At 42.6% G+C, this 13,200-nt stretch overlaps 2 protein-coding genes across 2 annotated transcripts in view; both read left to right on the plus strand.

Moving 5' to 3' along the window:
- The window catches only part of FHL1 (four and a half LIM domains 1), a 191,081-nt gene that overhangs the window by 137,535 nt on the left and 40,346 nt on the right, over positions 1 to 13,200 (plus strand). The window lies entirely within an intron of this gene.
- LOC123253517 (transmembrane 9 superfamily member 2-like) overlaps positions 1 to 13,200 on the plus strand; it is a gene marked incomplete at its 5' end in the record, with an annotated part of 941,355 nt that overhangs the window by 15,768 nt on the left and 912,387 nt on the right. The gene's annotated exons all lie outside the window — the stretch shown is intronic.

A 13,200-nucleotide genomic window follows, 5' to 3' on the forward strand; every position in this document is an offset into this window, starting at 1 on the left:
CCTGTTTTGCAAACCCCCTGGAGGCCCTCTCCCATATGAAAAGCATTATTTAAATGAGTGTGTTAAACATGGCAAGCCAGGGAGAGGGGCTGGGATTATGATTTCACTAGAAGAAGAAACGCCCTTTACCTATTCAGGGCAGTACCGTGTCAGCCTAGAGCACTTTTCCAGGGTTGTTGTTGCCAGGATGTGTCAATAGTCAGATTCGAACTCAGGTCTAACTGACTTTAGACTGGAGCTATTCACAGTACCCTACTGCCTCAACTAGGCCGTTGGGTGGTACAAGAGATAGAGCACTAGGCCTGTAGGCAAGAATACTTGAGTTCAAATCCAGTGTCCCAATACATTAACTATGTGATCTTGGGCAAGTCACTTGACCTTTCTGCCTTGGTTTCTCCATTTCCCTGGCTTGCAGGATTGACTCTGCTTTCAAGCACTATCTTTTATTTATTATTATTATTATTTTTTAAACCCTCACCTTCTGTGTATTGGCTCCAAGACAGAAGAGAGGTAAGGGTAGGCAATGGGGGTCAAGTGACTTGCCCAGGGTCACACAGCTGGGAAGTGTCTGAAGCCAGATTTGAACCTAGGACCTCCTGTCTCTAGGCCTGGCTCTCAATCCACTGAGCTACCCAGCTGCCCCCAAGCACTGTTTCTTTTAAAGAAACTACTTAATAATTCCTTTTAAATAAGACCAAGATAGGAACAGAAAGCCAGGCTGTATACAAAGGGAAGATCAAATGAAACGATAATTACAAGTGCTTTGCACAATGTTTGGCACATAGTAAGTGTCATAAATATGCTTATTCCCCCTCCCTATCATGTAAAGCTAGCCTACACAAATTGAGCAAATACCAGTTATAGAGAATGTAGTGGAGAAACAGAAGTGGGGCCATATTAGGATGTAGTAGAACAGGGGTCCCCAGCCTGAGGCCTGGGAACTGGTTTATGAACCTTTTGCTCCCTCTGTTAATTCAGTCTGATTGGCTTCTTTTGTAATCCTTGGTATTCTATTTCCTGTCTTTAAAGCAAGATTATTCTGAGCAGGGATCCAGAGGCTTCCCTTGAGGATCATGACTCAGAATTCTTGAGCTAGAAGAATTAAAGATGGAACCAGGTTCAGAACTAGACCTCAGTGCCTTAGGGTTGCAGAGGTTTTAAGTTTGTGTTGAACAAAAGGAGAGAACTTTGTTCACTGGGACAAGTTGCTGCTTGTTTCATTCCCCCAGTTCAGGGTCAGGCACTGAGCTGGAAAAGAGTTTGAATCTGGGTTCTGAAATTTAGTAGTTGTATGGCAAGTCATGTTTCCTCTTGGGGCCTCAGTTTCCCCATTTGCACACTTGTGGACCTAGTCACCTCTTCCACAGGGTTGTTGGTGGGAAAGGGACTTTGGAAAGTTTCAAGGACTATGGAAAGGAGAGTTCATTTGGGTGACTTTTTAAAAAGAATTTTCTTTATTTTGAGGACAGCTGGGTGGCTCAGTGGATTGAGAGTCAGGCCTAGAAATGGGAGGTCCTAGGTTCAAATTTGACCTCAGATCCTTCTTAGCTGTGTGACTCTGGACAAGTCATTTACGCCCCATTGCTTGCCCTTACTGTTCTACTGTCTTAGAACCAATACACAGTTGTAATTCTAAGATGGAAGGAAAGGGTTAAATTTTTTTTCTTTGTTTTATTCCATAACAAATCTACATATGAGTTTTCCAAAGTTACATGATTCATGCTGTCTCCTCTCTTCCTTCCCCCCCTCCTGGAGTTGACAAGTAATTCCACTGGATTATATGTGTATTATCACTCAATTCCTATTTCCATATTATTCATTTTTGTGATAGTGATCCTTTAAAACCAAAACCCCAAATCCTAACCCCATATAAACAAGTGATAAATCATGTGTTTTTCTTCTGCGTTTCTACTCCCATAGTCCTTTCTCTAGAGGTGGAGAGCATTCTTTCTCATAAGTTTAGGTGACTTTTGTATGCCCTGCTTTGCTCTCGGCACTGATTTCTATCACATGCAAAAACTTATTGATTCTCTCTTGCTTATTATTGTTCTTTTTTGGCAGCCTGGGAAGTCCAACATGAAAGGCTTCAGAGGCAGCACTTGGGTGACTTAGGGCTCAGGGCTTTTTTCTTCATAAAAATATTACATTCTGTTGAAAATGTACTGAACTTAGGCTCTTAATAAGGTTAAAGCTGGAAGGGATCTTTGAGATAATCTCATTTATCTGCATGGATTTCTCCCTCCCCTTCTCTTTTTTCTTTCTAGCCTAAATCACTAAAATCAAGTAGGGAATTCAGATAATTTGCCCTAGCTATCAACAGCCACCTGAGAGGGGCTTAGGACCCTGGGCAGAAAGATGTTCCTTATCATTTATCTTCATTGCACTCCTTTGGAACCCCTGGAAGGCTTGATAAGAGCAATGGAAACCTAAGTCCTGTCTTTGCACTGGCCATCTCCCCACCAGGAATGCCCTCCTGGCCATGTCTCCACGGGAAATGCTCACTCTCCCTCCCTCCTCACTTCTGACTCTTGGAACCTTGGGCTTCCTTCAAGGCTCAGCTCAGGGACCCTCCTATAGGAAGCCTTTCCTGAACCTCCTAGTGATACATGCTCTTCCTCTTCTCTTCAGATTCTCTTCTTTTTACTTACCTTGTTTACATGGTATATCTCCTCATACAACCCTTCTGAAGGTTTTTTTTTTCAGGGAGGTCTGTGAGATCAAAACTGTTCTTATAACGAGACTAAGCTTGTTTTCCTTTCCAATGTGATCATTATCAGGAGATAGAACCCACAGAACCAAACTTCTTGGGTGGGATCCTCAGCCATTTTAAAAAGTATCCAGGAAAGGGTCTTGAGCCTGAAAAGGCTGAGTAAGCTGCCAGAGGAGAATAGAAACTGCCTGAGGACAGGGACTGTTATTTGTTTTGGGTTTTATTAGGACATAGTAAGCAAGTAAGAGATAGGAGTTGATTTTTAGTTTCAGATAAAAGGGTCAGTTTGGCAACTTTGAAAATTTCAGATTAATTCCTGTTGCTCTTAGCAATCACATATACCCCCTGGAGGAAATGATGGGGAAGAAAAAATCCGATGCGGTTTGGAGCAAAAGAAAATGAGCAAATGGAGGAAATTCATGAGTAAGGAGGCATTCCTTCAGTGTGCAAAGCCCTGAGAGGGATGGTAGGGACCACAAAGACAAAATAACAATGATCCCTGCCCTCAAGGATCTTAGATTCTTCTGGAGGGGAACAACTTAAAAATAGATAAGCATAAAAGTCCTTTTTTGAGGAGATGGGAAAGAGTAACTTAGAAAGAAGAGGATCGGGAAAGACTTCCTATAGGAATTGGCATGTAAAGCGAGCTTTAAAGGAAACTAGAGATTTCTTTAAAACCCTTTCCTTTTGTCTTAGAATTGATACAAGTATTAGTTCCAAGGCAGAAGATCAGTAGAGACCAGGCAATGGGGGTTAAGTGACTTGCCCAGGATCACACAACGAGGAAGTATCTGAGGCCACATTTGAACCCAGGACCTCCCATCTCTAGATCTGACTCTGTCTGCCAAGCCACCTAGGTGTCCCTGAAACAAGAGATTCTAAGAAGCAGAGATGAGAGAAAACATATTACAGGAATAAGAGACAAAGGCATGGTTGTGGGAGGTGAGGTGTCAAGTTCAGGGATCACCAAGTAAACTAATGTGGTTGGAGCATAGATTGTGTGAATAATATATGATAAGACCAGAAAAGTACTTGATTATGAAAAGGCACTTGATAATGAAGAGTTTTAAATGCTAGGCAATGAGATTGTATTTCCTCCCAGAGGTTATAGGGAGATCCTGATCATTCTAGAGCTGGAGGAGAACATGGCCAGTCTTATGTTTGTGGAAGATTGTCTTGGAGGCTGGAAGCCAGGTGTCACAAGACTCCAGGCAAGAGGGGATGAGTAGAAAGGAGACATTTTGGGAGAGATTTTGGGAGATGACTGATGGGCTATCTGGGAGTTGATGAAAGCACTCCTATTAGAAACCTGAGTGACTTGGAAGGGTGGTGATGTCCTCAACAGAAATAAGGCTTTTTGGAGGAAGGAACCGATTTATGAGGGAAGGTCATGAGTTCTGCTTCAGACATCCTCAGCTTGAGATGTTTTGGGGGCATCTGTATGGAGATGCCCAACAGACAGTTGGTAATGTGGGACAAGAGCTCAGGAGAGACTAGAGGTGGATGTATAAATTGGAGAGTCAACTGCTTAAAAACGAGAATTGAATCCATGTCATCAGAGTGAGAGTCTGCAGAGAAAAGAAGAGGGCCAAGGACAGAGCCCCCTAGTGATGAGATAGGGAATGACTGATGAGCTGGCAAAGAAGACTGAGAGAGAAGTGATGTGCCAGGAGGGAGGAGAAGAGAGGGATGGAGAAGGAGAAGCTGCTCGATAGTGTCAAATACTTAGAGAAGTCAGGAAGGGTGGATGAAGACTGAGAAGAAGAGGTTGGATTTGGCAGCTAAGAGATCACCCTGGGGTGTTGGAGTGGGGTGACTAGAAGCCAGGTGACAAGGAGTTTATTAGAAGGTGAGGAAGTAGGAGTCAAAGAGTACACGGACATCTTCATAGGAGTTTGGCTGTCCAAAATGGGGCTTTTTGCTATGGCCAAATGTCTTTGGAAGATTAAATCCAGGATGGACAAACTCTAGGTGACCCACTCAGTGGCAAGGATAGTATTTTGATAGTTTCATTATAATCTGTAAATGACCTCCTAACTTCCAAAGACCCCATGATTTTCTTGGTACAGGTATACTCATCACAAGCCCTGTTGATAGCCTTTATGCCTTAGCTAGTCTTTGGTGGCTAGCCTTCTGGTGATGAGGCTTCCCACACTTTGGCTGGTCTTGGATGGATGGGATGGGATGGAATAGGACAGGATAAGATGCAGAGTTCTAGAAGCCTCTTTTGCTGGGGCAGCTGTCTTGCAGAGTTTGTGTTGTGCTGGCAAAGAGCCTGTAAGAGCCCAGGGTCACCTCTACGCTACATTGACACTTGAGAGTGGGACTCTGGTGGAGGAGCTGTAAATTGCTGACATGAACGGCCATCATTAAAGCCAGCGCCAATTGGCAATTATCACCTCCTTCAAATGTCCATTGCTGGGTTGTCCTCTCCCACAGAGGAAGGAGACAGGGAAGAGATGAAGGATTTATCTGCGTAAATTAAAATGAACTTTTTTTTGTTTTTTTTGATCCAAGACTACTACTTTTCATGAGTTTTTTTTAGTAGAAAAATCAGGCTAACTTAGGCAGAATGTTTTGGATTTGCCCAGGGGCTTAGTGGTCGAATCAGAGGAAGCTTGTCATTGAGGAGAGAGCCAAGTTTGGTCATGGTCCCTCAAACACTGTATGAGTACACAGAGGAGAAAGTGTTTAATATAGTCATTTAGGCTAAATTAAAATCTCTTTTTATACATCTGTCTTGTTTATGAGTCAATACCATTTCCAAGTTATAGCAATTTTCTTTCATGCACTTGTGGCTTTAATGTATTCCTGTTGGCAAAGTAGGGAAGGCAGGGCAACAGAATTGTGGGATCCCCAAGTGATAGCTTTGTGGATTGTCTCGAAGCAGCTGGGCTCACTCAGGGCCTACTTTTAAGCAGGGAGAGACCAACCCTTTGGGCAAGCCCATCATACCTTGTTTCAGAGCTTCAGCTGAGACATCTTTGTGGTTAAGTAATATAGCATCAGTGTTCTCATGTTTCTTGGTGCCTTTCCCTGTGTTTGTCTGTGTCCTAGGTTGTTTGATTCAATGGGAAAGCCTTGAGTGCTGGGCCTACCTTGCCAAAATCTTGGCTCCAGACACCATTGAAGGAATTAGATGATTAAAGCTCTTTGTCACTAGGTCAGCAGTTATTTCCCCCATGATAGCCCCTTCCCCTTCCTTATTCTCTTAGAGGTCTCTGTGCCTGAGGTCACAGGTCACTGATAGCTCAGCCCAGTCACTCTTGTTCAGAAATCAGTGGCCAGGAGATAGTTTCATGAGCAAAACTTGCATTGTTCCTCCCCGCTTCACGTTTACAAATGGTACCATGTGCCTTCATAACTACTCCTGCCTTGTAAAAATTACTTCTGTCTCTAGGGTAAGAAAACATATTTGCCTACAACAAATATACAGTATTCCTCTGCAAACAGATTCAAATGAAAGCCAAAAGAGTTGGAAGGAGGAAGGAAACTGGGGGAGGATATATTGAGCAGAAACCTCTTCAGGTTCCTCTCTGTAATTTCTGCCTTGTGCACAGGGGCTCATATTTGGTTTGGGCCTGCTGCTTGTGCCCTGAGTTCTCAAAGCCTTTAGGTTGGGCTGGGTGCTAGAGCAGGTCTTGGGTAATAATGGCACAAGTGAGCTGCTGGAATGGGTGTGTGCTAAATTCTCTAATTTATCAGACTCTCCCGTAAAGTCTTGACTTAAGGGAACATAATTTGAACTATATTGCCAAGGTGATTGACTGAAAGCTATTATTTATACCTTGGAAAAAGGCTTTAGAAAGCAATGAAGATGGTTCCTTTGTGCTATTGTGGCCCAAAGGGTCAATAAAATCTTACAGTGCTAAGTATTATCAAGAAGGGAGGGGACTCTAACTACAGCAAGAGATGAGGTGGTATCCTAGATGGATCTCAAGGTAGAAGAGGGGTCTTTGAATCCAACTTTCCCATTTTACAGATGAGGAAAGTGCAGATCACATGGTAAGTAACTTCCCCAGAGCTAACACCTAGTCAGTATCTGAGTTGGGATTTGAATCCAGTTTGTCTCGCCTCCAAGTCCAGAGCTCTACCCACTATGCCATGCTAGGCCTTTGCTTCATTGTTACCTAAAACCATGTTATGACCCACAATGGAAATACTGCACCTCAAAAGCTGAAGAAGGGCCAGAGAGAAGGCCCTCAAATCCCCAAATCTCTGAACTGGGAAGGAACCTTGGAGGTTACTATGTCTGATCTTGTCCCCTCTGTAACATACCACAAGAGCTCTACTTGAAACTACTGCTTGGAGTCTCTGGGCCTGTGGGACTAAGCCTAATAGGGCTAGGCCTTCTTCCCTATGAAGGGTAGCTCTCCTGGTTACCGAGTCTACTTTTTTCTGGGCTAAATCAAGCTCCTTTAACAACTGCCATCTCCTTTATCTCCTTTTACTACCTAATCCTTTCTACCATCCTGACTGCCCCTTTCTGGATATATTCCAGCATATTTATGTCTTTCCTTAATTGTGGAACCCTGAGTTCAGCCCAGTCCTTTATATGTGACCTAAGGCAGCTACACCTCAGTGGACAGAGTGCTGGCCCTATAGTTTGGAAGACCTGAGTTTAAATCCAGCCTCAGACACTTCCTGGCCATGTGATCTTGGGCAAGTCACAATCTTTGTATGCCTAGAAGGCAGCTAGTGGTTAGAGTGATGGTCTTAGACACTTTCTAGTGGTGTAACCTAGGGCAAGTCATTTAACCTCTACCTGACAAAAGGATCCACTAGAGAAGGAAATGGCAAACTACTTCAGTATCCTTGCCAAGAAAGTCCCTTGGACAGCTATGGTCCATGGGTCATGAAGAGTTGGGCAGGACTGAACAATAAAATGAGTAGTAAATCCCCTTCTTTGAAAATTGATGCCTTTCTCAACATAACCTATGGTAGTATTTATTTTGGGGGGAAGGCAGCCATTTTCATCTTTTTTAGTCCAACTGAAACACTCTGATCATTTTAAAGGAACTAGAGTCTTGGCACACCTTTTCCACCCTGTGTTTCTTAAAGAGAATTTGTGATTTAGTGAATAGAACAGCCAAGCTAGATCAGGAAGACCTGAGTTCAAGCCCAGCCTCAGACACTTACTCACTCTGTGACCCTGGGCAAGTCACTGATTTAAAACAAATTTATAAAGATACTTTGTTTTACTAATTACACATAATAACAATTTTCTACATAAGTTTCTAAAGTCATAAGATCCGAATTGACTCCCTCCTTCCCTTCCCTCCTCCTTCCCAGAGCTGGTAAGCAATTTGATCTGGGTTATACATGTATTATGCAAAACATATTTCCATATCATTCATTTTTATAAGAGAATAATCATATAAAACCAAAAACCCAAATAAACTAAAGTGAGAAATGCTTTCATCTGCATTCTGACTTCAACAGTTCTTTCTTTGGAGGTAGATAGCCTTCTTTGTTGTAAGTCCTTCAGAATTGTCCTGGATCATTGTATTACTGAGAGTAGCAAAGTCTCTCACATTTGATCATCCCACAATATTGCAGTTACGGTGTACAGTGTTTTCCTGGTTCTGCTTATTTCACTCTGTATCAGTTCATGTAGGTCTTTCCAGTCCTTTCTGAAGTCATCTTGTTCATCCTTCCTTATAGCACAATAGCATTCCATCACCACCATATACCACATTTTGTTCAGCCATTCCCCAATTGGGGGACATCTCATCAATTTCCAATTCTTTGCCACCACAAAAAGGGCTGCTGTTTTTATAAGTAGATCCTTTCCCCTTTTCTTAATCTCTTTGGGATACAAACCTAGTAGTAGTATTGCTGGATCAAAGAGTATGCATTGTTTTATAGCCCTTTAGGCAAAGTTCCAAATTTGGGCAAGTCACTGAATCTCTATTTGCCTCAGTTTTGTTTTCTGTAAAATGAGAATAATAACAGCACCTACTCTTCAGAGTTGCTGTGAGAATCAAATGAACTAGTTGTAAAACATTTAGCCACAGTGCCAGATATATAGTAAATACTATATAAATGTTAGCTGTAATAATAATTATTATATTTAATCCCTAATAAATATCATCTTCTCTTTGGCCCATTTTTTCCCAACTTTGTCAAGATCTTTCTGGATCCTTTTCTTTGAATTCTTCCAAACTTGGTATCATCTGCAGATTTCAGATACATGTTTTCTCTGCTTTTATACAAGTCTATTAATAAGGATGATGCTTTGTTTTACATGAGAACAAAAACAGATCCCTGGGGCACTATACCAGAGACCTTTCTAATTAAACATGAACTCATTAATGGCTGCTTTTTGCGTCTGATTATTCAACCAGTTCTGAATCTGCTATTGTCTGTCATACATTTCTCAACACTATTGTGACTCCCCTCTCCCTCACTCCATATTCAGTTGGTTACTAAATCTTGTCATATTTGTCCCTACAATATACCTTGTCCAACCCTTTCTCATCTTCACATAGCCCGTGTCTTAGGTCAGGCCCTTGTCTTTTCTTACCTAGACTATTGCAATTACCACTTCCTGTTTGATCTGTCTCTCTCTGTTTGGATCCACCTTCCCTTTAGATTTGACCATACCCACTCCCTTACTCAGTAAACCCCAGAGACTGTATTGGTACTGGAGCAAAATTGAAACTCTTTTCTTTAGCTTTTAGGACTCTTTCCATTCTAGTTCTAAGCTATCTTTATAGACTCATCTCTTGTTCCCCTTCCCTCATTCGTTGGCACTGTCAACCTGGCCTTCTTGCCATCCCCAACTCATGGGGTACCATCTTTCACTATCATATGTTTGCATTGGCTGTGCCCCATCACCACAATATTCTTGTTCTTCACTTCTGTCTCACATCATCTTTTCTTCCTTTGAGACTCAGCTCTCAACCACTACTTTGTCCTGAATTCCCTTCTCTTCTCTTTTACTTTTTGCCTAGAGATCTCATTAATTCCCATGAGGTCAGTTCTCTTCTACAGCTCTGTGTGTTTTCTCAATTTCTATGTCTAGGCCAATCTCTCTCTTGAACTGTGTCCAGTAGGCATCCTCTCAGATCCATCATGTCCAAAGCAGGTTTCATACTTTCTCCCAAACCATCTCCCTTCCATATGTCCTTGTTAAAGACTTTCAACCTAGGAGTCATCCTGGGCTCCATACTGGCTCTCACCAAATTCCCCAAGTCCAAGCTGTTGACAAAGCCTTTAAAACATTTTTCAAATACATCTCCTTCTCTCCTCTGACACTGCCACCATTGTAGCAGAGGCCCTCATTGCCTCACACCTGCTTTATTTCAATACCTGCTGGCAGGTCTTCCTGCCTCAAATCTCATCTCACTTCATTCCCTCCTCCATTTAGCTGCTAAAGTGATTTTCTTAAAACACAGATTTGGTCATGTCACTCCCTCAATAAAGTCCAGTGGCTCCCTATTGCTTCCAGGATCAAATATGGGAGATCCTTGAGGGGAGGAAACAGATTTGTCCCTCTCTTTGTATCTTTAGTGTCCAGCACATTCCTTTTTTTTTAATTTTAATTTTAATTTTTTTTATTAATTAAGAAAAATTTTTCCGTGGTCACATGATTCATGTTCTTTCCCTCCCCCCTCCCGCAGCCAATAAGCAATTCCACTTGGTTTTACATGTGTCATTGATCAAGACTATTTCCACATTATTGATATATGCACTAGAGTGATTGTTTAGAGTCTAAATCCCCAATCATATCCCCATGTGTCCAGCACATTCTAAAGGCTTGAAGATTGATTGACTAAAGATCTTCTTTATCCCCCAATTGATAGTGCCCTCCCTTGGCAACAACCTTGTTTTTTTCTGTCTAGATTTACGTATGCATATGTAGAGGGAGGAAGTTGGTCTCTGGCCTCTCATGTCTCCTCCAGAGAGGCCATCCAGCTCTCAGTCTAGAATCCTGTGTTTTTGTGACCCCCAACCCCTCAATGGCAGGGACTATTCATCTTTGTCTTTGCCTCCCCAGAGCTCCCAGCTTTGGGCTTGGCATATAGTAGGTACTTACTAAGTGCCTATCAATTGCGCTCTCCCCCCTCTCTCTCTCCCTCTCTCTCTCTCTCTCTCTCTCTCTCTCTTTTCTGTGTGTGTGTGTGTGTGTGTGTGTGTGTGTGTTATCCATAGGAATAGCATGAGAGAGAATCAGGCAAGCTCCCCTCCCTGGGTGCTGTCATTAGTCCCATTTTGCAGCCCCTTAGACTTTCCCTATCCCCACCTTCTGGCTCAGGGAAGTCTTAGAGCAGGCTGCTTCTACACTTTCTTCATCAGAACTGTTTCCTAAGAGCAGAGGCCTCTCTGGTTCTGCTCTCAAGAGAATAGGGTCATCCCAGCAAACAGATGCCCCTTGACCCAACCTTTCTTCTACCCACTCTTCTTAGGCCAGGACTGGGTTGCCTTGGTGAAGGACTTCACTCTTATTTATGGTGGCTGCCCAATACATTTCCCAAATGATCATCTGACTGTGGCCATTTGTCTAATCTCCCAATAGCTCTGAGTTCAGGGTTCCTCAGCTTCTTTTAAGTTCCCAGGCTCTCTTGTTTGCCCTTGCAATTGAATGGGTGAGAAGCAGTCCCAAGGCATTCTCAGCCAGAGGGGCACGGGCAGGTTAGGGGCTCTGTAGCTTTCTTGGTCCTCTCCTTTGTAAATGAAGAGGCTGGAAATGAGACCTGCAATATCTAGGAAGGAGCACATTGTTTACCAGAAGCAAATGTAACCATCGCAGGTCTGAATGAGGTGCCTCCTTCCACTCTTTACCTTTGTTACCTGCCCCATACCACCTGCTAATCTGCCCATTTCTGAAAGGGGCCCACCTTCACATTCTTTTCTCAGCTAGCAATTTGCGTTTTCTGCATATCACGAGGGGGGACACTAGGAAGTCTGTGGGTGTAAAAAAACAATATACCGATATTAGTATTTCTCAGTTACACAGCCTAGTTAATCCAGAAATTGTCAAGTGCTTTGCTAAAATCTTTGTAGACAATTTCTATTACCTTCCCCCGCCCCCCCCCCCAATCCATTAGTCTCATTACCTTGTCAAAAAAGGAAAATTATCCAGCAGGAATTTTGGTTGCACCTATTATGTGATAGGCCCTATGCTTACGACGTGCTGAGACTACACAAAGGAAAAATAATCCTGATGCCCTTTACATGGATAGGGAACTTAGACATTTAGAGGCGAGCATTTCAGAGGAAAGATAAAACTCTGTTTTGGAAATGTTGAATCTGAGATGTCTACACAGTAGACGGTTGCTGATGGATGTGTAGGTCCAGACTTCATTTGCATAGAGGTGAGAGTTGAACCCTTGGATCCTAAGGAGATCTCTGAGAGATAGTGTGGGGAGTGAAGAGAAGAGGGCCCAGGAAAAAAAGGAAAATTAATAAGGTCAAGAGTATCATCTGCTGCTGATGGTCTAAAAAGGTTGAGGACCAAGAACAGTCAACAGAATTAACAATTTATCCTTCATTGCTGAGTTTGCAGAGAGCAGTTTCAGTTGACAGATGCCAGATCTCCTCCTTTTTTGGAGGAGTTGGGTCAGGAAGGGAAAAGAGTTAATAGAATGATAACTCAAAGGAAAGGGAGGATCTGATAGAAGGATGGGGGACGATTTGGGCATTAGGGAATAAAACCAGTGGATATTAGATTGCCTGGCCTGGAATCAGGGAAATTTATCTTCCTGAGTTCAGATCTGACTTCAGATACTTATTAGCTGTATGACCTTGGACAAGCCACTTAACCATGTTAGCCTCAGTTTCCTCAGCAAGAGAAGGAAATAGCAAACCACTCTAGTATTTCTGTTAAAAAAAACCCGATGGAGTCACAATAGTTAGACATGACTGAATAACAAACAGTGGAGAATATTCAAATGATTCAGATAGGGGCAGGTAGGTATCAATTCTAAGATCCAAGGGTTTAAAAATGACTCAAATGAAGAGAATTTGCTAAAATGTATTCTTGGTGAAGTCATATTGGCTTTTCAGGCTCACTGTTTCTCTTTCTGAGTGCTCACAAAACATCCTCTTTCTTTCACTAGGCATCAAGGTCATGCTCCTTCATCTGCTTCAAGAGAGATCTCTGACAGTAACCTAGTAATGCCATCTGCCAGATCTTTCAGTACTGGAGAATGTGGTTTTTCCAGGTCTACTGATATGCTACCTAACTGCTCTCTTCACTCATTTAGCCAGGGCTTTTACTTGCCCCTTTCTCCTTATTCCAAAGAGCCTTCTCTTTGAAAGAGAGAACGAAAGCAGAATGTGTTGCATTGTTCATTCTCCCTGCTTTCCAGCAGCCATTATTATCATTCCATCCCCTGGAAGCAGTATCCATTCTTTGATTCTCCTCTTGCCTCTAACACAGCTTAGAAAACCCCCTTTTCTGGGTTGTGCTTAGTTTTCAACACCAATTTTAGTTCCTTCTCAGTAATAGTATTCCTGGAGGTTCTTAGAGGACTGTGCCCTCC

Source organism: Gracilinanus agilis, chromosome X (genome assembly GCF_016433145.1).
Source record: "Gracilinanus agilis isolate LMUSP501 chromosome X, AgileGrace, whole genome shotgun sequence".
Lineage (NCBI taxonomy): Eukaryota > Metazoa > Chordata > Mammalia > Didelphimorphia > Didelphidae > Gracilinanus > Gracilinanus agilis.